Below are 25,274 nucleotides of genomic sequence, written 5' to 3'. Positions count from 1 at the left end.
TGTCCTTTTGAATTTCTTGTAGTAGAGCTTTGTAGTTTTCTTTGTATAGGTCTTTTACATCCTTGGTAAGATTTATTCCTAAGTATCTTATCTTCTTGGGGGCTACTGTGAATGGTATTGATTTGGTTATTTCCTCTTCGGTGTTCTTTTTGTTGATGTAGAGGAATCCAAGTGATTTTTGTATGTTTATTTTATAACCTGAGACTCTGCCAAACTCTTCTATTAGTTTCAGTAGTTTTCTGGAGGATTCCTTAGGGTTTTCTGTGTATATAATCATGTCATCTGCAAATAGTGATAACTTTACTTCTTCCTTGCCAATCTGGATACCTTTTATTTCTTTGTCTAGCCTGATTGCCCTGGCTAAGACTTCCAACACGATGTTGAATAAGAGTGGTGATAAAGGGCATCCTTGTCTGGTTCCCGTTCTCAAGGGAAATGCTTTCAGGTTCTCTCCATTTAGAGTGATATTGGCTGTTGGCTTTGCATAGATGCCCTTTATTATGTTGAGGAATTTTCCTTCAATTCCTATTTTGGTAAGAGTTTTTATCATGAATGGGTGTTGGACTTTGTCAAATGCCTTTTCTGCATCAATTGATAAGATCATGTGGTTTTTGTCTTTTGTTTTATTTATGTGATGGATTACATTAATGGTTTTTCTGATATTAAACCAGCCTTGCATACCTGGTATAAATCCCACTTGATCAGGGTGAATTATTTTTTTGATGTGTCGTTGGATTCTATTGGCTAGAATTTTGTTGAGGATTTTTGCATCAATGTTCATGAGGGATATAGGTCTATAATTTTCTTTTTTTGTAATGTCTTTACCTGGTTTTGGTATCAGGGAGATGGTGGCTTCATAGAATGAGTTGGGTAGTATTCCGTCATTTTCTATGCTTTGGAATACCTTTAGTAGTAGTGGTGTTAACTCTTCTCTGAAAATTTGGTAGAACTCTGCAGTGAAGCCGTCCGGGCCAGGACTTTTTTTTGTTGGGAGTTTTTTGATTACCGTTTCAATCTCTTTTTTTGTTATGGGTCTATTTAGTTGTTCTACTTCTGAATGTGTTAGTTTAGGTAGGTAGTGTTTTTCCAGGAATTCATCCATTTCTTCTAGGTTTTCAAATTTGTTAGAGTACAATTTTCATAATAATCTGATATGATTCTTTTAATTTCATTTGGTTCTGTTGTGATGAGGTCCTTCTCATTTCTTATTCGGGTTATTTGTTTCCTTTCCTGTATTTCTTTAGTCAGTCTAGCCAATGGTTTATCGATTTTGTTAATTTTTTCAAAGAACCAGCTTTTGGCTTTGTTAATTCTTTCGATTGTTTTTCTGTTCTCTAATTCATTTAGTTCAGCTCTAATTTTTATTATTTGTTTTCTTCTGGAGCCTGATGGATTCTTTTGTTGCTCACTTTCTATTTGTTCAAGTTGTAGGGACAGTTCTCTGATTTTGGCTCTTTCTTCTTTTTGTATGTGTGCATTTATTGATATAAATTGGCCTCTGAGCACTGCTTTTGCTGTGTCCCAGAGGTTTTGATAGGAAGTATTTTCATTCTCGTTGCTTTCTATGAATTTCCTTATTCCCTCCTTGATGTCTTCTATAACCCAGTCTTTTTTCAGGAGGGTATTGTTCATTTTCCAAGTATTTGATTTCTTTTCCCTCGTTTTTCTCTTATTGATCTCTAGTTTTATTGCCTTGTGGTCTGAGAAGATGCTTTGTAATATTTCGATGTTTTGGACTCTGCAAAGGTTTGTTTTATGACCTAATATGTGGTCTATTCTAGAGAATGTTCCATGTGCGCTGGAAAAAAAAGTATATTTTGCAGCAGTTGGGTGGACAGTTCTGTATAAGTCAATGAGGTCAAGTTGGTTGATTGTTGTAATTAGATCTTCCGTGTCTCTGTTGAGCTTCTTACTGGATGTCCTGTCCTTCTCCGAAAGTGGTGTGTTGAAGTCTCCTACTATAATTGTGGAGGTATCTATCTCGCTTTTCAGTTCTGTTAAAATTTGATTTATGTATCTTGCAGCCCTGTCATTGGGTGCATAAATATTTAATATGGTTATGTCTTCCTGATCAATTGTCCCTTTTATCATTATATAGTGTCCTTCTTTATCCTTTGTGGTGGATTTAAGTCTAAAGTCTATTTTGTCAGAAATTAATATTGCTACTCCTCTTCTCTTTTGCTTATTGTTTGCTTGATATACTTTTTTCCATCCTTTGAGTTTTAGTTTGTTTGTGTCTCTAAGTCTAAGGTGTGTCTCTTGTAGGCAGCATATTGATGGATCGTGTTTCTTTATCCAGTCTGTGACTCTCTGTCTCTTTATTGGTGCATTTAGTCCATTTACATTCAGGGTAATTATAGATAAATAAGTTTTTAGTGCTGTCATTTTGATGCCTTTTTATGTGTGTTGTTGACAATTTCATTTTTCCACACACTTTTTTGTGCTGAGGCGTTTTTCTTAGTAAATTGTGAGATCCTCATTTTCATAGTGCTTGACTTTATGTTAGTTGAGTCGTTACGTTTTTCTTGGTTTTTGTCTTGAGTTATAGAGTTGTTATGCCTTTTTGTGGTTACCTCATTATATACCCCTATTTTTCTAAGTAAAAACCTAACTTGTATTGTTCTATATCGCCTTGTATCACTCTCCATATGGCAGTTCAATGCCTCCTGTATTTAGTCCCTCTTTTTGATTATTGTGATCTTTTACCTATTGACTTCCATGATTCCCTGTTATGTGTATTTTTTTTTTTAATTAATCTTAATTTGTTTGTTTTTGTGATTTCCCTATTTGAGTTGATATCAGGACGTTCTGTTTTGTGACCTTGTGTTGTGCTGATATCTGATATTATTGGTTCTCTGACCAAACAATATCCTTTAGTATTTCTTGTAGCTTTGGTTTGGTTTTTGCAAATTCTCTAAACTTGTGTTTGTCTGTAAATATCTTAATTTCGCCTTCATATTTCAGAGAGAGTTTTGCTGGATATATGATCCTTGGCTGGCAGTTTTTCTCCTTCAGTGTTCTGTATATGTCGTCCCATTCCCTTCTTGCCTGCATGGTTTCTGCTGAGTAGTCAGAACATATTCTTATTGATTCTCCCTTGAAGGAAACCTTTCTTTTCTCCCTGGCTGCTTTTAAAATTTTCTGTTTATCTTTGGTTTTGGTGAGTTTGATGATAATATGTCTTGGTGTTTTTCTTTTTGTATCAATCTTAAATGGGGTTCGATGAGCATCTTGGATAGATATCCTTTCGTCTTTCATGATGTCAGGGAAGTTTTCTGTCAGAAGTTCTTCAACTATTTTCTCTGTGTTTTCTGTCCCCCCTCCCTGTTCTGGGACTCCAATCACCCGCAGGTTATCCTTCTTGATAGAGTCCCACATAATTCTTAGGGTTTCTTCATTTTTTTTAATTCTTTTATCTGATTTTTTTTCAGCTATGTTGGAGTTGATTCCCTGGTCCTCCAGATGTCCCAGTCTGCATTCTAATTGCTCGAGTCTGCTCCTCTGACTTCCTAGTGTGTTGTCTAATTCTGTTATTTTATTGTTAATCTTTTGGATTTCTACATGTTGTCTCTCTATGGATTCTTGCAACTTATTAATTTTTCCAGTATGTTCTTGAATAATCTTTTTGAGTTCTTCAACAGTTTTATCAGTGTGTTCCTTGGCTTTTTCTGCAGATATCCTAATTTCATTTGTGATATCATTAAGCATTCTGTAAATTAGTTTTTTATATTCTGTATCTGATAATTCCAAAATTGTATCTTCATTTGGGAAAGATTTTGATTCTTTTGTTTGGGGGGTTGGAGAAGCTGTCACGGTCTGCTTCTTTAAGTGGTTTGATATGGATTGTTGTCTCCGAGCCATCACTGGGAAACTAGTTTTTCCAGAAAATCCGCTAAAAAAAAACTGCAGTCAGATCCCTATCAGAGTTCTCCCTCTGGCTCAGGCTATTCAGATGTTAATGAAGCCGCCTGGGGAGGGTGGGGGAGGGAACAGAGAGATAGGAGAGTAGCACCTCAGAATATAGCCAGAGTTGCTTATCTTGCTTGGAATGACTGTTATATCTGAGATTCCCGCGGGCGCGTCGCCTATGTGTGCTGGCTGTGTGGAGATTGCCCCCAGGGGGTCTGGCCCGCTGGAGTCACGGTCAGATCCTCCGCTTCCAGCCCCACGCCCAGCGTCAAGGCTCCCCTACTGGGACGGTGCACTCTCAACTCCAAAATCAGTCGCTGCCTCCCGGGGACTTCTCGTCCCACCAGCCGCGTGGCTGTGCCGCCCCCGTGAACCAGGTGGGCCCCCTCCCGGGGTTAGTTCAGATGGGTGGAGTAGCTCCCCGTGCTTGTGCCGCGACCAAGTGTCCCGGCTGGAACGCTGTTCTCCCCACTCCAATACCAGTCGCTGCCTCCCGGGGACTTCTCCTACCGGCTGCGTCCCACGCCGCCCGCGCGACCCGGCTGGTCCCCTTCCCGGGGTTAGTTCAGGGGGTGGAGCAACTCTCCGTGTTTATGGCGTACCTGCGAGCAGTCCAAATCCCTGCGGGACGGTTCCCCGGCTCGGATGCTGCTCTTTCTGCTCCAAGATCAGTCACTGCCTCCCGGGGACTTCTCCTACCGGCTGCGTCCCACGCCGCCCGTGGAACCGGCTGGTCCCCCTCCCGGGGTTAGTTCAGGGGGGTGGAGCAGGTCTCTGTGCTTGTGCCGTACCTGACTGGTACGCTGGCTCCAGGCTCTGGAAACTATCGCTGCTTCCCCGTATTAGTTCGTTCTCCGTCTCTAAATCCGTGTTTGTTGTTCAGGGTTCGTAGATTGTTATGTATGTGATCGATTCACTTGTTTTTCCGTGTCTTTGTTGTAAGAGGGATCCGAGGTAACGTCTGCCTAGTCCGCCATCTTGGCTCCGCCCCTCTGCCAAGGCTGTGGTTTTTGATCTTCATTATTAAGTGCTTCAAGTCCTCTTCACTTTCGGCAAGTAAGGTTGTGTCATCTGCATAATGCAGGTTGTTAATGAGTCTTCCTCCAATCCTGATGCCCCGTTCTTCATATAGTCCAGCTTCTCAGATTTTTTGCTCAGCATACGGATTGAATAGGTATGGTGAAAGAATATAACCATGGCACACACCTTCCCTGACTTTAAACCATGCAGTATCCCCTTGTTCTGTCCAAACAACTGCCTCTTGATCTACGTAAAGGCTCCTCATGAGCACAATTAAGTGTTCTAGAATTCCCATTCTTTGCAATGTTATCCTTAATTTGTTGTGATCCACACAGTCAAATGCCTTTGCATAGTCAATAAAACGCAGGTAAACATCCTTCTGGTATTCTCCGCTTTCAGCCAGGATCCATCTGACATCAGCAATGATATCCCTGGTTCCATGTCCTCTTCTGAAACTGGCCTGGATTTCTGGCAGTTCCCTGTCAATATACTGCTGCAGCCGTTTTTGAATGATCTTCAGCAAAATTTTGCTTGCGTGTGATATTAATGATATTGTTCTGTAATTTCCACATTCAGTTGGATCACAATTCTTGGGAATAGCCATAAATATGGATCTCTTCCAGTCAGTTGGCCAGGAAGCTGTCTTCAGTATTTCTTGGCATAGACAAGTGAGCACCTCCAGCGCTGCATTTGTTTGTTGAAACATCTCGATTGATATTCCATCAATTCCTGGAGCCTTGTTTTTCGCCAATGCCTTCAGGGCAGCTTGGACTTCTTCTTTCAGTACCATCGGTGCCTGACCATATGCTACCTCTTGAAATGTTTGAACATCGACTAATTCTTTTTGGTATAATGACTCTGTGTATTCCTTCCATCTTCTTTTGATGCTTCCTGTGTCATTTAATATTTTCCCCATGGAATCCTTCACTATTGCAACTGGAGGCTTGAATTTCTTCCTCAGTTCTTTCAGCTTGAGAAATGCCAAGCGTGTTCTTCCCTTTTGGTTTTCCATCTCCATTTCTTTGCATATGTCATTATAATACTTTACTTTGTCTTCTCAAGCCACCCTTTGAAATCTCCCATTCAGTTCTTTTACTTCATCAATTCTTCCTTTTGCTTTAGCTGCTCGACATTCTAGAACAAGTTTCAGAGTCTCCTCTGACATCCATCTTGGTCTTTTCTTTCTTTCTTGTCTTTTTAATGAGCTCTTGCTTTCTTTATGAATGATGTCCTTGATGTTATTCCACAACTCATCCAGCCTTTGGTCACCAGTGTTCAATGCCTCAAATCTATTCTTCAGATGGCCTCTAAATTCAGGTGGTTTATACTCAAGGTCATATTTTGGCTCTCATGGACTTGCTCTGATTTTCTTCAGTTTCAGCTTGAACTTGCATATGAGCAGTTGATGGTCTGTTCCACAGTTGACCCCTGGCCTTGTTACTATTATATTTTTTAAATGTTTTGTTGTTGTTGAGAATATACACAGCAAAACATATACCAATTCAACAGTTTCTACATGCACAATTTAGGTGCATTGATTACATCCTTTGAGTGTGCAACCATTCTCATTTTCCTCCTCTGAGTTGTTCCTCCCCCATTAACATAAACTCACTGCTCCCCAAAGTTTCTATCTAATTTTTCAAGATGCTGTTGTTAATTTGATCCCATATAGGTAGTTCTTAAAATAGTATAATGCTCAAGGCAGATGTTTTTTACTAGCTAAGCTACTCTATTGTTTGTTTTTGAAAAGACTTCAGGGGATATTTTTGGTATAAGTCTTAAAGATTATCTCAGGGCAGTTGTTTTGGGGGTTCATCCAGGCTTTATGTCCCCAGGAAGTCTACAGTCCATGAGAATTTGAAATTCTCTTCTGCATTTTCCCCATTTCGGTCAGGATTCTTCTATAGAACCTTTGATCAAAATGTTCAGTAACAGTAGCTGGGTACCATCCAGTTCTTTTGGTCTCATGGCAAAGGCGGCAGCTGTTCATGGAGGCAATTAACCACACATTCCATTTCCTCTTCCTATTTCTGCCTCTCTTTTTTCCTCTGTTGCTCCGGGTGAATAGAAACTAATTGTTGTGCCTTGGATGGGTGCTTGCAAGATTTTAAGGCCCCAGGAACTACACAAAAACAAGGAGGTAGAACAGAAGCACTAAACGTGATATCAGGCCAATTAACTGTGATTTCCCATGAAATCATAGCCCTAAACTTCCAAAGGAAGAAACCAAATTCCATGAAGTGTTTGGGTGCACATAAACAACCTCAGCAGCTACTTTTTTTTTTTACCATTGTTGTAAATGTATCTATCACACAACTTTTGTCAATTCAGCTTTTTACAGGTGTACAACTTATTGGCCACACTTAAAATAATCAGCCCTGCAACCCTATCCTTAATCAATGAGATTTTTCCAACACTGTAAACTGAGTCAGTGCTCCATAAGCAATAAGCCCCCTTTCCACCTCCCTTCCACCCCCAGTAACTACAAATAAACTTTGGTCTCTATACATTTGCCATTTCTTGCCTTTTTTATATGAGTGAGGTCATACAATATTTTTCCTTTTGTGATTGACTTATCTCAGTCAGCATAATGTCTTCAAGCTCCATCCATACTTGATAAAAAAAAATACATACCATATATCAAGACTTCGTTTCTCCTACTGGCTGAATAGTATTCCATTGGGTGTATGTACCATATTTTGTTTATCCTTCATCTATTGATGGGCACTTAGGTTGTCCCCACCTTTTCTCTATTGAAAATAGTGCTGCAATGAACATTGGTGTACAAGTCTCTGAGTCTTAGCTTTCAAGTCTTTTGGGTATATACTGGGTCATAGAGTAATTCTAAAGGGTTGCTATGAGTTGGAATTGACTCGATGGCAACAGGTTTTTGTTGTTGTTTAATGGTAGTTCTATTTTTAGCTTTTTGAGGAACCACCACCATATTTTCCACAATAGCTGTACCATTTTGCATCTCCACCAGCAAAGGATAAGGGTTCTAATTTCCCTACATCCTCCTTAACATTTGTTATTTTCTTTTTGTATCTTAGCCATACTAGTGGGCTATCACTATTAGATTTTGCTGCATAACAAACAGCCTCAAAATATCAGTGGTGTACAACAACAATTATCTTCTTCCATATAGTTTATGTCTCAACTGGGCTATAAGGTGGGGTTAAGTCTGCTTCGCATACTTTTCATTTCTCTTTGACCTATGCTCTTCTCACGGAGGTTCAGAGGAGGGTTGACAGGCAAGATGAATTCCATAAGCACATTTAGGATCTCTAGTCACATGGTATCCATTAACACCCTATTGGCCAAAAGCAAGTCATATGAGTCAGGCCCTCACCAAGTAGTGAAGAAGTGTGCTCTGCCCAGTGAAAAGCCATGGTAAGGCACATGTAGCCTGGAAGGGAAAGCCCAGAGCCATAACTGAACTATACAGACTACAATAGATTACCCCCCTTGCCTCCAGGTGAGAACAACTTGGCAGTGTCTTTTATACTCCAGATCCCCCCTGGAGATCAGGCCAAGGCTAAATTTTCTGTGACCACATCCTTGTTTATCTCCTTCCTTATCTTGCTTCTCTTACTCCCTTACAGTTTTCTCTTGAAGCATGTCCTCAAAAAAATCACATGTTCCTAAGTCCTGTTCTAGGGAACCTGACCTAAGACAAAGTCTGTCTTTTAGTTCTCTTTTAGTACCTACCCAGTACTCTGCACATGTCGTAAACGGCAGCTCTGCACACTGTTGTTTTTGTGTGCCGTTGAGTCAGTTCTTACTCATAGCAATCCTAACGAACAAAATAAAACTGCCCCACAGGATTTCCTAGGCCGTAATCTTTATGGGAACACATCACCGGGTCTTTTTTTCCCATGGAGAGGCTGGTGAGTTCTAACTGCAGGCCTTTCAGTTAGCAGCCAAGCATTTAACCATTGTGCTACCAGGGCTTCTTCAGCTCTGCATGGGATGAAAAAAACTTTTTTTTTTCCTTTTCTCAGAAGGGATGCTAGAAGCTTCCTCAAAGCCTGAATTCAATAGCCCACTCATCTGTACCAGTACCTACTTCTATTTCTTCATCTTGACCACGTGGGATCAATGATCCCTTCTCTAATCTCTTATATGATATGCATGTGTCTACATCATCTCACTCATCCATTGATTACTAGGAAGAAACATAGTCTGATGGGCTTTACTTGATGACCCCCTCTGGCTCCTACTGACCATTCTTCCTTTTCTTTATACACACAAGGTATTATCCTAGAGCCCCAGGAGAACCAAGATTGATGTTCAGGGAGGGAGTAGAGTAGAATGGAGCCCCTGAGTGCTGCAAATGGTTAACATGCTCAAATACTAACTGAAAGGTTGGAGGGTTGAGTCTCCTAGAGGCCTCTGGAACAAAGATCTGGCTATCTACTTCCAAAAAATGAGTCATCGAAAACCCTATGGACCACATTTCTACTCTGACACACATGGGGTCTCCATGAGTCAGGACGACTAGATGGCAACCGGTTAGAGTTGAGTAAAATGAGCATGGGCTTTGGGAATTTCACATCTGTATTCGATTATGGTTCTACTACTAAGTTAGTTAACACCTAAAAGCCCAAATTCAACACCTATAAAATAGGGACAAGCTTGTTTCAGGTGGAGCAAATGAGACAATACACGGCTATCAGGCAGCCCTTAGCCTGAAGCGCCAAGGTGATGGCTTTCGTTTCTTAAGCGCCTGATACACATCACCCACTGTGCTCAACCCTTTGCATGCAATGCCTCAGAATCTTACAACAACTTTTCTTGTTCTGTTTCTTACCTCATTGTGCCTGTGGGCGGTTGATAAGTCAAGTGCTCTTGAAAATGTTTGCACCCTTGGACTCGCATCTCAGGAAATCCATATTTGGGAGAAGGTGGAGGAATTGGACAAGAAGAACCGAGGAGTATGAAAAAGCTCGACTATCATACTTGGTGAGTACTGAGTTAGAATGTCTGAGCTAAGAGACCTGTGGGATTTTAACCCCCATCATGTGCCCTATGTTTCCTTCTTTAAAAAAAAGATACTGTTATTAATTTTATTATTTTGGCATCAAAATATTTTTAATTTATTTTATTATGGTGAGTATATATGAGAAAAAATTGTCATTTCAACATCTTTTATATGTATGATTCTGGGACATTACTTACTCTCCCTGTGCTGTGCTGCCACCAGCACTATTCCTGTCCAGATTTCTCCACTACCCTTCACAGAAGTTCAGTGCCCTCCACAAGCAATGACGCCCTCTCTTTGCTTTCTGCAGAAGCAAGTCTTCATAATCTCTCCCAGGCCATCAGTTGGATCAGTTCTCTGAAAACACAGTGTTCTCTTTTCATTTTCTTTCGGTGTGTTCGAATCGTTTCTCCAGCTTCTGCTTCATGTTCGTATTTCTATCTTTCCTCACGAGAATTCCTTGAGCTTTAGGGGACCTTAGCCCAGACTTGGAGGAAAGAGACTTAAAAGGAAAAATATATTTTCCTTCCTTTACACCCAGAAAAATGCCTGTTTACAACTGTGATATTCTACAAAGCTGAAAGTTACTGGTTGCATGGTGCTTATTACCAGTGCCCTCGACTGGGAATGATAGCTCTGTGGATTTTTTTGGTATCCATGTCTTATGCTGGCACAGAATGCAGCCCTATAAATCTCTAGGCACTAAATTCTGCCCTGCAATTTCCCAGGCTGTTCATTCATTATTAATTACAACCATTATTTATATAGAACTGGAGAGCCTTACGTCAAGATTGGGGCCTGGCCGGAACATAAAGCAGATCTAGGTTCAGCTCAGGGGCCAAGAACAAAAGGGACAGTGTCCTTATCTCTCCCGCCCCCACCCCCTCTGTCCCCCAATGGTAGAAGTGGGCGAGTGGAGGTGTGGACAAATACAGACAGGAGGCTGAGAGAGGAACAGGCCTTGCATGGGAGTTTGTGCTCTGACAGTTTTCTTTTGAAGCAGAGGGGGCAACCAAAGGGGCAGAGGAGCAATGCACTCTGAAATTTTATGGTTGGCAGATCAGGTCATTTTCTGTGGATAATTATCAAGTGTCTATTGCATGCTAGGAAACCCTGGTGGCGTAGTGGTTAAGTGCTACGGCTGCTAACCAAAGGGTCGGTAGTTCGAATCTGCCAGGCACTCCTTGGAAACTCTATGGGGCAGTTCTACTCTGTCTTATAGGGTCACCATGAGTTGGAATCGACTCAACGGCAATGGGTTTGGTTTTTGTTTATTGCATGCTAGGTGTAGGGAACATCGAGATGTACGAAATAGACATGGTCTCTACCCTCCTGGAACTTACACTGCCATTGCATTCAAGGACAAAACTGAAATTAGAACAGGAGTCCAGGTGTTGGTGCAGGGGTAGGTGGTGGAGTGTAGTGGCCAGGGTGGCAGGAGTGGAGTAGGATGGCAGACAATTAATTACTCAAGAGCAAAACCAGCATGAATTTCTTTGTATAAGGAGAGTCATTCCATCTCAGCATGTCAGTTTTCTAGTCTCAGACTTTTGTTCTGATTCTCCTTGGAGATGAACTCAGAAGCCACTCCAGCACTGGTAGAGTATTGTGTCAGTTGTTATTTAGCCAATATTGATACTGATTTTGTACATGCAGGGCATTGTTCTGAGGGTTTTATACATACAATTGTCATAACAACCTTTCAAGGTAGGTACTATCATTTTTCTCATTTGATGGATGTAAGTGAGGCACAAAAAAATTCTCTTGCTGAGTTACACAGCTCGCAGGCAGTCTGTATCCAGAGCTATCCTCTCAGCCATGTTGTGCTTTGATTAGAAGGTGCTGCAGTCTCGCCCCCTTTCCTTTTCTCATATTGTCATTCACTCACTGGAAAAGAATTGATTGGATGCTGACTACATCACCAGTGCTAAGAATACAGGGACAGAAAGCAGAAGACTGTTCCCGGGGACTGGGGTGAGGGGGTAACGGGGAGTAACTGCTTAATGGGTGTGGGTTTTCCTCTTGAAAATGTTTGGGAACTCAATAGAGGTAGTGGTTGCACAACATTGTGAATATACTAAATGCCACTGAATTGTTCACTCTTTTTTTTTTTTTTTATATAAAGGTTAGTTCATGTTAATGATTTTCACCTAAAAAATGCAGAATTCAGGGATGGAGAAGAGGAGGGGGCAGAGATGCGTACCCACTTTATTATAATGCAGTGGAGGAAGGACTCTAACAGAACTTTGCATACATCTTCTACATTGCTATGAGGACCCAGAGGAAGAGATTTATTCAGCCTCAGTGGCTGGGGAAGGTTTCACTGAGTTTTTCTATTGGAACTAGCCCTTAGCAAGGATCACAAACCCAGGAGCCTTCGGCAGTTGGGATAATAATGCAAATTTGTAGAGTTGTCAGAGGAAAGGCAATAGGGCTGGTAAAGTGTCTACGCCCCTTCCAGGGATATAAAAAAGTAAAAAAAAATTTAAGTACTGTGTTGGCCAAAGAAATGAACTTGTCAGCTTGATTGGGTGCATATGTAGTAGCTTTTTGTGCCTGGCCTTAAAGGAGTGGGATTTTAATGAGGAGAGACACTGTTTAGGTAAGAGTCTAGGTTTGGGTTCCCCTAGATGCCGAGACGAGGATTTGGTTGCCAGTGGTTTACCTGGAAGGTGAAGGAAGTATAGTAGGGGAGGAAGGTGTGAGACAAGGATGAGAAGAAGCTCAGACAGGGTGTGCTATCACACTGCCCACGCTTGTAGGTAACTTGGGCTTGACCCCTCTTGAAAATTTAGAAGCTTATAAAAAACACAGATCTCAGGATTATCCCAATTGAAGGGTGAGGGAGCTGGGCTGTTTACATACCAATTCCCAGCAGCCGTTTTGGCTCAGGGCTGCTCCCAGACAGAGCCTTACCTCTCAGGGGCACTTTTGGTCTACTACATGGCAGGCAAAGAGAGCTCTGTAAGGTAGAGAATGATTTGGGGTGAAAAAAGGCAGGCCCTGGGTGTACAGAAATCATAAGGGTGAGAGGATATGTGCAGGGCACCCACAGCTTCTGCTACAGTGGGTGACCTTGCTGCATCCCAGGAGAAGAAAATAGAAGCAGCCCAGCAAAAGCACTGAATGCTTGGCTTGTGGGAAGAATGCCAGGAATCTGGGGCACCTGAAGGAGGCTTAACCAACTGGATGCTGCTAGTACTGAATCCTGTTGAGAGCTAACTTGTAGCTACAATGCATGGCAGCAATACAGAATCCAGCAGTGGCTGGCGACACCCTAGCCAGCGTGCTCTCAGGATCCCTATCTCCAAGGCACACTTGAGTTTTCCTATTATCTGAACCTAGCTCTCCAATCTTCCCTTTGATTCTGAGGTCTTCTTGATATTCTTCCACTAAAATTACTTCTCTGCTTAAATTAGCCAAAGTCCATTTCTATGTCTCGCAACTCAAGACTCCATTGGTACAAGTATGGAATGGGTCACCCTGTTTTAAGAAAAATTTTACACTTAATTTAGGGTGTCAAGGCACAAATGAAGAAGTTACTGAGGGCATAACAGTGAGAATGTAATAAAAACAAAAACAAAACAACCAAACCCATTGCCATCAAATTGATTCCAATTCATAGCAACACTACAGGACAGAGTAGAACTGTCCCATAGAGTTTCCAAGGATTTAATCTTCACAGCAGCAGAGTGCCACACCTTTCTCTGACAGATCGACTGGTGAGTTTGAATTGCCAACCTTTGGTTAGCAGACCAGAATCAACCACTGTCCCACCAGGGCTCCTTGAGAATATAATACCAAGCAAAAACGTTGGACGAGTATGAAAACTTGACAAATGACTAGAAATAAACTCTCCGTACATAAAGCTAGTATGTCATCTGAGGAGAATTCTTGAATGAGAAAGCACTTGAGCCCTGAAGAAAACCACAGAGTTATCAGGGGAAGACTAACCGTTAATCAAGGTTTCTCATGCCAAAAGTTCCGAACCGTCCCCCCCCCAAAAAAACCCTGCGATCACTTTCTCCTAGATGACCCTGAGTTGCAGTGATAAAATATGGACCTATCTTCCCCCACCCACAATTTCCCCAGATGCAGAGAAAATCTAACACACTTTGGCCTTGCTGGCATTTTAGCTTCTTCTTAGCACTTTGTAACTAAAGGATGGGTTGGTTTTATTTTAATATTCCTTTGTGCTGGTGATATGTATTTACTATTTTAATTCTTACAGGCTTAGACAACGTTGAGAGACTGGCTGGAGACAAAAATAGTGCAGAATTAACAAGCCGGTTTGAAATCTAACAACCACCTATTAGATGATGCCTGAACTACAGCCACTATAGTTTCATGGTTCAAAGTCAAAAAATGTAAGTGGTCACCCAGAGTAGTAAAGTGTCACTTAGCAATCACTTTCTCATTAGTATAAATGAGATTTAGGTGCTGGACAAAAGTAGATGTTGGTTACAGGTTAAAATCTGTTGCCATAGAGTCAATTCTGACTCACAGCAACCCTATAGGACAGGGTAGAACTGCCTCATAGGGTTTCCAAAACTGTAATATTTACGGGAGCAGACTGCCACGCCTTTCTCCTGCAAAGTGGTTGGTGGATTCAAACCACTGGCCTTTTGGTTATCAGTTGGTTGCTTAACATCTGCCCCACCGGGTTTCCTTGGTTACAGGTAGGTAATTTGATTAGAAAATACAGTGAATGGTCCTGGGGTGAAGAAAGATAAGAACTTGTGAACTGAGAACTCTAGACCTGAAGAAAGAGGTGAGGGCTTAAGTTTCAGTTCTGCTACCAAGTAGAGAGTTAAGAATAGTCACTGTATCTCTCTGGACCTGGTAAATCTGGAGAAGAATCATCCCAGGGAGGTGGGCCTTTTCAAAATCCATCTTCTCCTCAATGTACAGTAGACTCCACCCTTCCTTTCCACCAGGGTTTGTGCCACACCAACAAGCTCGGAACCACTGAATTACTGTAGCAGCCACTGATTTCTAGGGAATTTGTTGGGAGGATAATAAAGATAAGGAACTCTGAAATATACTGGGATCAGACTAGAATGTTCTATAAACTTCCTTCTATTTTCACATTTGTGTTTACAGTCTGATGTCACCGAGGAAGTGCCCCACAGTTCTGCCAAGATTGGAGCCTATGGAAATGTACCATGATCCACACTCAGGTATTGCAAGCGAGACTGCTGCTCATTGTGGGACAGGGTCTTTAGAGGCCAAAAACTCCACCTCACTTCTGAGTCTGAAGCACAAACAAGAATTGCAGGGTTGATCCCAGGACTTCAGCCATGCCCGACAAGATAAAATGTGTTGGGATTAAACTTATCTAGACAATTCTTAACCAATTATGATGACCCTAAAATTTGCCCTTCTTTCATGAAAGTTGTGACCATCACATGCCTTCATTTGGGTTCTTTAGAAGCAGAGTAAAAGACCCAACACAATCGAGTATGTGTAGTTTACTTGCAAGGTCTACTTGACCCCAGGAAACACGAGTAAGGAGGAGAAGAAGTGGTACAAGGGAAGGGAAGGAAGCAAAAAAAAAATTGTAATATTAAGAAAGCTACTATCCTGGGCAGTTGGAGCTTAATCCCACTGGGGAACTCTGATAAACAACATAGAGCATGACTCAGAGTTACCAAACAAGGGCAAGAAAGCTGGAGTGTTATCCTCCAAACCTCTAGCCATCATTGATTGAGGGATATTTCTGGGGGCTCTATCTGGAACTTCTGGCTTGTCCTGAGTGATTGCAGAATGGGCTTCTATAGCTAGACACAAAGCAAAACATACAAACAAAAACTACTCAGGCAGAGAGTCTCAGGTATTTGCAATAAGCAGCTGCCGCAACCAACAACCATAATAGTAATTCAGAGTTATCAAGTTTAGAATGCTTCTGATGTGCCAAGCATTGTATGAAGCTCTTCCTATTCATTTGCCATTTCTTCATTCAATCATTCAACCAAAATTTATCAAACACGCCCCACTGTCAGGAACTTCAATAGGTTCTGGGGATAAAAGGGTAAGCAAAACAGACATCACCAATGCCCTTAGGGTGAGGATAGGCTACTGATGGAGACAGGCATGAATCAAACAATTACTTAAATAAGTGTATGCACTGTGATGAGCATTTTGATGGATAAACTTCTCTTTTTGGATGTCTGACTAGTTTCTGGATTCAGAGGAAAGTGCCCAGAAAACTGGAATTTAAGTTGAGACCTGGAGGATGATCAGGAGCAAACTAAGAGTGAAATGGGAGCTGAGTACTTTAAGTAAAATAAATGACAGATGCAAAGGCCTGTGGGAAGACAGAACATGGAAAACTGAAGGAATTGAGAGTATACCAATGGGGCTAGAACATGATGAGTAAGGCAGGCATGAGGTTTAAGTGGTGGGTAAGAATATAAACGGCATTGTCTTAGTTATCTAGCACTGCTATAACAGAAATACCAAAGTGGATAGCTTTAACAAAAAGAAATTTATTTTCTCACAGTATAGTAAACTAGAAGTTCAGATTCAGGACATCAGCTCCCGGGAAAGGTTTTCTCACTGTGTCAGCTCTGGAGGAAGGTCCTTCTCATCAACTTTTCCCTGGTCTAGAAGCTTCTCTGTGCAGGAACCCCAAGTCCAAAGGACGTGGTCTGCTACCAGCTCTGCTTTCTGGGTGGTTTGAGGTCCCCCTGTCTCTCTGCTTGTTTCTCTCTTTTATATCTCAAAAGAGATTTGGTCAAGACACAATCCAGTCTTTTAGATTGAGTCCTGCCTCATTAACATAACTTCCCCCTATCCCACCCCATTTAACATCATAGAGGTAGGATTTACAACACAGGAAAATTACATCAGATGACAAAATGGTGGACAATCACACAGTACTGGGAATCACTGTCTAGCCAAATTGATACACGTTTTTGGGAGACACAATTCAATCCATGACAGGCATATTAAGGTTAAGTGAAATGGGTTGCCACTGACAAGTTACGCTACAGCAAAGGGATAGAAAGGAGGGGAGAATCCTGTATCAATTCAGAGTTCTCCAGAGAAACATATTATACACACACACACACACACACACACGAGATTTACTCTGAGGAATTGGCTCATGTGATTGTGGGGGGTGGCAAGCCTGAAATTTGTAAGGCAAAATAAGTGGTAGAAAATTTTTTCTACCATCTCTGCCCCTCACCTTTCGTGCATGGCAGCTATGGTGATTTCTGTAATGTAAGACCATGGCACTCATGTTCACAAAAAAGGGCCCCCAATCTCTGGCTCTGGAGTGGGTAAGGCAGACTTTGATGAAAAATTTTTCAGTGTGTCTGTTTTGATCTATCTGGGAGCTTTCCAAAGGACGGAACCTAGGCCTGGCCTGAATTGGAAGTCAAAGTGGAGGGTAAGGGAAGGAGTGGCAAGCAAAGAGTGAAGGCTGTGATCACTTGAGAGTTTCTTGCAGAAATTAGCAGTTTTGAAAGCACAGTGTATATGGAGGGATTTAGAATAACACACACATGCTCAGAGATAACATATGGTAATATTCTAATGCCCCAATTTCAACAAAAAAAATCACAAATCGTACAAGAAAACTGGAAATGATGGCCCATTCAAAAGAACAAGAAAAAGAGAGAGAGAAATCATCTCTGTGGAGACCCAGACAATAGGTGGACTAGAAATCTTTAGAACAGCAGTATTAAACATGTTCAAAGACCTAAAGTAGAACACAAAGAACTGAAGGAAAAAACAAATGCCTAAGGGAAGTTAAAAAAAAAAAAGGAGAATAAGGCAATGAAAAGTACTGAGTCTGAAGAGCAAAAAAAAAAAAAAAAGATCAAGAAGCCTGAATGAAGCCTAATGGAATTGTAAGACACCGTCACATGAAACAACATACCCATCATAGGATCCCAGAAGGTGAAGAGAGAGATAAAAAATATTTCAAGAAATAGTGGCAATACAATTTCCGAATTTGATGAAGGGCATGAATACAAGAAGCTCAATGAATTCCAAGTAGGATACATTATAATCAAGCCTCGAAAACTAAAGATAAAGAGAGAATCCTGAAAGCAACAACAGAGAATTTTAAATGACTTTATCAACAAAGTGAAGAGATAACCTAGAGATTGGGAGAAAACATTTGGTAACCACACATCTGATAAAGGTTTAATAACAAGAACATATAAAGAACTTCTAAAACTCAACAGCAAAAATAAAAGCAACTCAATTAAAAATGGGCAAAGGACTTGAATAGACACTTCTGAAAGAAGATATACAATGTCCAACAAGTACATGAAAAGATGCTCAATATCATTAAAAAAAAAAAACTACTAAGACAGCTATTATCTGAAAAACAGAAAATAACAAGTGTTGGTAAGAATGTGGAGAAATGGGAACCCTCATTCATTGCCGGTAGGAATGTAAAATGGTGCAGCAGCTGTGGGAAACAGTGTGGCAACTCCTTAAAAAGTTAAACATAGAATTAGCATACCCCAAACCCAACCAAACCAACTGCTGTCGAGTCGATTCCGACTCATAGCGACCCTATAGGACAGAGTAGAACCACCCCACAGATTTTCCAAGGAGCGCCTGGTGGATATGAACTGCTGACTTTTTGGTTAGCAGCCAGGCTTTCCAGGATTACCATATGACCCAGTAATTCCACTTCTAGGTATATACCAAAAAAACTTTAAAGCAGGGACTCAAACAGACACTACACCAATGTTAATTGCAGCAGGATTTACAATAGTAAAAAGGTGGAAACCACCCAAGTGTTTATCAACAGATGAATGGATAAACAGAATGTGGTATATACATACAGCAAAATATTATACAGCCATAAAGTAAATGAAGTCCTGATACATGTTACAACATGGATAAATCTTGAAAACATTATCCTAAATGGAATAAATAAAACATGAAAGGACAAATATTATATGATCCCACATATATAAAATAACTTCTTGTTTTTAGGTGCTGTCGAATCACTTCCAACTCATAGCAACCCTATGTATAATAGAATGAAACATTGCTGGGTCCTGTGCCATCTTCACAATCATTGCTAGCTTGAGCGCATTGTTATAGCCACTGTGTCAATCCATCTCATTGAGGGTCTTCCTCTTTTTCACTGACCCTGTACTTTACCAATCATAATGTACTTTTCCAAGGACTGGTCCCTCTTGATAACAAATCCAAAGTAAGCAAGTTGATGTCTCACCGTCCTCGCTTCGAAGGAGCATTCTGTTGCACTTCTTCTAAAACAGATTTTGTAGATGGAAGGAATACACAAAGTCACTGTACCAAAAAGAATTGGTGAGTTTTAAACCGTTTCAGGAGGTAGCATACGATCAAGAATTGATGGTACTGAAGGAAGAAGTCCAACCTGCACTGAAGGCATTGGCAAAAAAACAAAGCCCCAGGAACTGACAAAATACCAACTGAGATGCCTCAACAAATGGATACAATGCTGAAAGCATTCATTTGTCTCTGCCAAGAAATTTGGAAGATAGCTACTTGCCCAACCAACTGGAAGAGCGCCATATACCTGCCCATTCCAAAGAAAGGTAATCCAACAGAATGTGAAAATTATCGAACAATACCATACCTAAAATAAGCAAATACATACAAACCAAAGTTTATTAGTGGTTACCAAAGCTGGCTGGGAGGGGGAAATGAGGAGTTATTGCTTAAGGGATATTGAGTTTCTGTTGTTGATGTCGTTAGGTGCTGTCCAATTGGTTCTGACTCAAAGCAATCCTATGTAAAACAGAATGAAATTCTGCCCAATATTATGCCATCCTCACAATCGTTGTTATGCTTGAGCCCATTACTGCAGCCACTGTGTCATTCCATCTCATTGAGTGTCTTCCTCTTTTTGCTGACCCTTTTTACTTTACCAAGCATGATGTCCTTCTCCAGGGACCGGCCCCTTCTGATAACATGCCCAAAGTACGTGTGTCAAAATCTCACCATCCTCGCTCCCAAGGAGCATTCTGGCTGTACTTCTTCCAAGACGGGCTTGTTCGCTCTTCTGGCAGTCCATGATATATTCAATATTTTTTGCCAACTCAATAATTCAAAGGCATCAATTCTTCTTCCAGTATTCGAATGTATCTGAGGCACTTGAAAACACCATGGCTTGGGTAAGGTACACCTTTATCATTGAAGTGACATCTTTGCTTTCTAACCTTTTAAAAAGGTCTTTTACAGCAGATTCGCCCAGTGCAATATGTTGCTCGATTTCTTGGCTGCTGCTTACGTGAGTGTTGACTGTGGATCCAACTAAATTGAAATCCTTGACAGCTCCAATATTTTCTTTGTTTATCATGATGTTGCTTATTGGTCCAGCTGTGATGATTTTTGTTTTCTTTATGTTGAGGTGTAATTCATACTGAAGGCTGTAGTCTTTAATCTTCATCAGTAAGTGTTTCAAGCCTTCTTCAGCTTCAGCAGCAAGGTTGTGTCATCTGAATGTGGCAGGTTCTTAATGAGTCTTCCACCAATTCCGATGCCACGTTCTTCTTCATATAGTCCACCTTCTTGGATTATTCGCTCAGCATACAGGTTGAATAAGTATGGTGAAAGGATACAACCCTGATGCACATCTTTCCTGATTTCAAACCATGCAGTATCCCCTTCGTCTGTTTGAATGACTGCCTCTTGGTCTGTGTGCAGGCTCTGCATGAGCATAATTAAGTGTTCTGGAATTCCCATTCTTTATACTGTTATCCATAATTTGTTATGATCCACACAGTTGAATACCTTAGCAGAGTCAATAAAACACAGGTAAACATCTTTCTGTTATTCTCTGCTTTCAGTTGAGACCCACCTGACATCAGCAACAATATCCCTCATCCCACATCCTCTTCAGAATCCAGCTTGAATTTCTGGCAGTTTCTTGTCAACATACTGCTGCAACCACTTTTGAATTGTCTTCAGCAAAATTTTACTTGTGTGTGATATTAATAATATTGTTCCATAATTCCACATTCTATTGGATCACTTTTTTTTTTAATGGGTACAAATATGGATCTCTTCCAGTAGGCTGGCCAAGTAGCTGTCTCCCAAATTTCTTGACATAGATGAGAAAGCACCTCCAGTGCTGCATCTATTTGTTGAAACATCTCAACTGGTATTCCATCAATTCCTGGGTCCTTATTTTTTGCCAATGCCTTCAGTGAAGCTTGGATTTCTTCCTTCAATTCCATCAGTTCCTGAGCATATGCTATGTCCTGAAATGGTTAAAGTCAACCAATTCTTTTCGGGACAGTAACTCTGTGTATTTCTTCCATCTTCTTTTGACGGTTTCTGGGTTATTCAAAATTCTGCCAGTAGAATCCTTCAGAACTGTAACTCGAGGCTTGAAGTTTTCTTGAGTTCTTTTAGCTTGAGAAATGCTAAGTGTGTTCTTCCCTTTTGATTTTCTAACTCCAGGTCTTTGAACATTTCCTTGTAATACTTTACTTTGTCGTCCCGAGCAGCTCTTTGAAATCTTTTGTTTAGTTTTTTCACTTCATCATTTCTTCCATTAGCTGTAACTACTCTAAGTTCAAGAGCAAGTTTCAGAGTCTCTTCTGACATCCATTTTGGTCTTTTCTTTCTTTCCTGTCTTTTTAATGACCTTTTGCTTTCTTCATGTATGATGTCCTTGATGTCATCTCACAACTCATCTGGTCCTCAGTCATTAGTGCTCAATGTGTCAAGTCTATTCTTAAGATGGTCTCAAAATTCAGATGGGATATATTCGAGGTCATACTTTGGTTCTCGTGGACTTATTTTAGGGTGATGAAAGAACTTTAAATGGAAAACATAAACCTTGTAAAATAAACATATAGAGATGAATATATATAATTAGTGCAAAATAATATGGCTAAATGTCAAAATATATGCTAAAATCATATATGTGTGTATTAATTTAGCCACATTATATGTACTGTTAAGTACTTAAATGTATCTCAGAAATTTCATCAAAATAAATTTATACATATACTTAAATTTCAATAAACCAGAAAATTGAGGCTTATGGCTTCTTAAAAAATAAAATTCAGCTGATAGTAAATGTTAATAACATCTACAAAATAGCTTCACAGAAACACATAGACTAGCGTAAAATGCATCACAGGTTTGATTACATTTAAAAAAAAAAAAGATTTTTGTGCTGGTTCCAGAGTTCCAAATGGCTGGAGTATCATTTGAGAGACCCATTAAAAGGCCACTCCAGGAATTTAGCAACACATTAAAAGTAGACTGGGAGAAGTGACAAGAGTAGAAGTGAGGGAAGTGAATGGAATGGGAAGATCTCAAGGAATAAACTAAATAGGACTTGGTGAGTTTGTGGATGTGAAGAATGAGGAGAGGGAGATGTTGGAAATGATTTTGGGGTACTGGCTTGTACCATTTACTCAAACAGAGCACACACAGAACCGTTAATTCATTTAATGCTTACTCAGCTCCTGGAGATAGGCGCTGATATCATGTCTTTCATTTTATGAATGAGGAAACAGAGGCTCAGAGAGGTTAAAAAAAGTGTCAGAGACAAACAGGCAATAAGTGGCAAAGCAGGGATGTAAGTGAAGGTCGGTGGATATTAAAACCTGGCTTGTTCTGCCTTCCATACAGTGCCTTCTCTTTGCCCTGTCTGCTCTGTCATCCTCTGCATGGCACCTCCTCTATGTCCTGTATGTCACTTCCTGCATAACATCTTCTTTATGTGCTGCCCTGCCCTTTCACCCTCTACGTAGCACCTTCTCTACACCCTGTCCCATTCTATTGCTTCATAGATACCTTCGTGTGTCCCTTGTGCTTTCTCTCTAATTAAGCTTTTCCTCCACTATGTAGGTGTTATCCTCTGGGAAATCTGCCATGTACAGGATACCACCCAATAAAACAATCAATAAAACTAATTTGTTCTAATGGGGGCAAGATGCACCCATTTTATCTGAGGCTTTCTGAATGGTGCCTTTGAGCAAAGTTGTATGAACAGGATCCAAACATTTGGTGAGCTGGCCTGGAAGCCTGTGGCCTCGCTAAAATTCCACAGGGCAGTTCAGCTCTACACTCTCTAGCTGCAGCACTGGCTCCATTAGGAAGAAAGGTCCAAAGTCAGGTCAGAGTTCCCAGCAAACTGCCTTGAACCCCAAGATCAGGTTAAAGAAGAAACAAGAGTGTGAATAAGTCTGTAATATTCTTAGAAGATCTTTTCAGAACCTTAATGATTCTCCCACTCTGCAAAGGTACACTGACTAATGTTAGCCGGTTAGAGTCCGTGCCCTGGAGCAGTCAAGCCAATGAAACATACCCCAAGCCAGAAAGAGTGAGAAAGTTTATCAAGGAGATGCATACATCACCGGGGACCATAGCAACACAGGCTGTCTCTATAGGGTCCTAAAGAGCAATTTTACATTAGAGCTTACACAGAATCTTACAAGGGTTAGAAGTGTCTTTGTAGTCCACAGATGGCCTGGCTGGAGGAGTTATTCATTACTAGATAGTGACAAAAGGCCCTTTATAAGACTAAAGATATACATATGAGACACTTGGGCTCTGATTTTCCTGTAGGGGGTTGTAAGTCACAGGTGTTCAGACAGACAAAACAAAATTACTTACATCGGATCAAAACAAAAACAAAGTCATTAACATTAGGTCAAAACAAAGTCATTAACAGAGTATGTGAAGGAGAAGGCCGGCAGAGGAAGGAGAAAAACTTATAGGTTCATCGTGGCATTAGTTATGTCAAGCTCTCAGTCACCCATTTTGAAAAAGGAGAGAGCATGTTGGGGAGTCACACTGATCTGGCATCTTCAAGACGCTGTTGGATAGCTTTGGTGACTAAAAAATCAGGAATATTGAATGGAATCTGGACATCAAAAAACAAAAAGCACCTAACCCATTGCCATCAAGTCCATTTTGCCTCATTGTGACCCTATAGGATGGAGCAGAACTGCCCCAGAGGGTTTCCGAGGAGCAGCTGGTGGATTCAAACTGCCAACCTTTTGATTAGCAGCTAAACGCTTAACCACTGCGCAAGCAGGGCTCTGATTCTGGACGTTAATGGAATACTTAAAACAAAATTTATTTTCAAATATAGTTCTTTATAGTATGAAAATGTAATCATTGTTCTAATAAGCCCAATTTATTCTCATACTGCAATCACGAATATATATATTTTTTCAATTCTCAGAAATCACCTAAAATAAGAAGCATAAGAAATGTAAAGGAAGGATTAAATTAAAAGCAGATGTCTTCACATGACCCAGCCTTATTCTTCCATTAACTCAGTTAATACCCCAAATAACTGATAAGTGTTGTTTTGCTGCCACTTTCAACATTCCTTGGTTTCTAACCGAAAGGCTGGTAGTTTGAGTCCACCCAGAGGTGCCTAGAAAGGACTTTTTTTTTCCTTGTGGACACTTGTCTTCAACTTACAGGAACGCTGTTAAGTACCAAACAATCTTAAGTAGGCACATGTAGCTGTGGGCCATGTGTTGGGGGGAAATTCATGCCTCGCCCTGTTTCACCAGATGAGGTAAATCTGCTCAGTGTCACCGTTTCCCGTTGGATAGGAGATGTACAGAATGGCAACCACCAGAGCGCTGCGTTTAACAGCCGCCTCCACCTCCAGGTACACAGCTCTCCAAGCTCAGAAGCAGGTGTGCAAGATGAGATCTTCATTTGGCTGCTTGTTTTTGTGTATAGGTTTCCTGCTTGCCTTTGGCTTGTTTGCCTTCTGTGATTGGCTAACTGTCAGGGGATAAAGAAAAACATTCCCAATAAAGCCCTTTTCATTGATTTGATCCACTGAATGGATAGGAATTGATGTTTGTGAAGACATCCACCAGCCGGTCCCTGTAGAGGAGTTATTTTGTATCAAACACCTACTCTGATTGAGAACATTGCACAAATATGAAAGATTTTCCCCTACAAGCTTGGAAATTGTGTTTTGCAAACCCCCTCAGAGGTTTGGATACATAGTCTCTAAATCTGAACAATCTTGATCTTGGTTTTGGTTCTGAATTTTAGAAATAGAAATTGTTATTCTACGGCCATGACAAATTCTGTTGCCTCTGGAAAACAGAGCAAGGAGGAATTAACACACATTTCAGTGAGGAGCACATTTCAGTCTTTTAGGAAATACTTGGAAATATAAAAATACCAGTTGGGTTAGGCCATCCTGTTACATTGTCTAAATGAGCCACACAAATGCTTTATGGAGTAGTAAATGCATGAGCAAGTTCTAGCTTACCATTGAAACGGGCTGCTGAAGGAGTTGTGTTTACATTGGGGTGGGCTCTTTGTGTTTAGGACATACACAGCATTTTGTGTGAATGTAATTAAAAGACACTTTGCCTGTATGTCTTCAAAAGAAGGACATCTT

This window comes from Loxodonta africana, chromosome 24 (assembly GCF_030014295.1).
Source record: "Loxodonta africana isolate mLoxAfr1 chromosome 24, mLoxAfr1.hap2, whole genome shotgun sequence".
In the NCBI taxonomy this organism is placed as follows: Eukaryota; Metazoa; Chordata; class Mammalia; order Proboscidea; family Elephantidae; genus Loxodonta; species Loxodonta africana.
Note: the sequence above shows the minus strand (reverse complement) of the source record.